The sequence below is a fragment of the Delphinapterus leucas genome, chromosome 5 (assembly GCF_059928025.1).
Source record: "Delphinapterus leucas isolate spDelLeu-1000000601 "Yukka" chromosome 5, BTC_Dleu_Yukka2, whole genome shotgun sequence".
Taxonomy (NCBI): domain Eukaryota; kingdom Metazoa; phylum Chordata; class Mammalia; order Artiodactyla; family Monodontidae; genus Delphinapterus; species Delphinapterus leucas.
Window position 1 is genome coordinate 130,530,397 of NC_143133.1, and position 1,083 is coordinate 130,531,479.

At 35.7% G+C, this 1,083-nt stretch overlaps 1 pseudogene; it reads left to right on the forward strand.

The window, feature by feature from the left end:
- The first annotated feature begins 230 nt into the window (after positions 1 to 230).
- On the forward strand, positions 231 to 748 carry LOC111178973 (large ribosomal subunit protein eL33 pseudogene; annotated as a pseudogene).
- The last annotated feature ends 335 nt before the right edge of the window (positions 749 to 1,083 follow it).

Consider the following 1,083-nt stretch of genomic DNA (forward strand, 5'->3'; position numbering starts at 1 on the left):
ACGTGCTGTTCTTGTTCTATGTATGCAATGTCATTAAGTGAGTCTGAGGTACTAATTTTTTTTTTAATTTTCTCTCCCTTGAATTATCCTTGTCTCCTTCAGTCTTTTTTTTTTGTTTGAAATTCCTCTTTTATGTTCAAAGCACTTAAATATTGAATACTTCTGGTTTGTCCGATGAAGGATTGAGACAAAACAAAAGGCTGATTTGAGGCTGGTGTATTGAACTTACTTTTTGATGATTAGACATCACTTTAAGATGTTTCAGCGGTAGCTATTTTAGCCATCTTAGAGCCTGTGGAGGCCTGCTGGGAGCAGGACTTCTAAAATGACAAATATGTCTGGAAGGCTGTGGTCCAAGGTCATTTTTTCTGGCTATAAGCTCTGTCTACAGAACAAGAGGGAGCGCACAAGTGTTCTGAAAATTGAATGTGTATATGCTCGAGATGAAACTGAATTCTGTCTAGACAAAAGATGTGCTATGTGTACAAAGAAAAGAACAACATAGTAACTCCTGGTAGAAAACCTAACAAAACCAGAATAATCTGGGGAAAGATAACTCATGCTCATGGAAACAGTGGTGTGGTTCATGCCAAATTCCAAAGTAGTCTTCCTGCTAAGGCCATTGGACACAGAACCCAAGTGATGCTGTACCCTTCAAGGATTTAAACTTACTGAAAAGTAAATAAATAAAAATGTGGATTTGTTCTCTTGAAAATAAATAAAAAGATGTTTGACTGGTAAACTATGATGGCACACTTCCTTCTAGTTGACAATATTGAGACCATTGCCCAGATCAAGATCCCAAGCCAGAATACCCATTCAATTCATTTAGAGAAAAGCTATTAGGTTTTTGTGCTTTGGTTTCTTTGTTGAGGAGAGAGAGTTAAACAATTTGGGAGGCCATTGTGAAAGGAATATCTGTATGTGTGTTATAAATATACCTATATCTCTATATGTTCAAAGTATTTTTATTGATTTTGGAACTCATTGTTGACAACAGTATATCCAGTTCAAACAAAAATGATTGAATCATTAAGCTTCGGCTTATATGATACCAAATTAAATGGCCTTGTCCATTACATT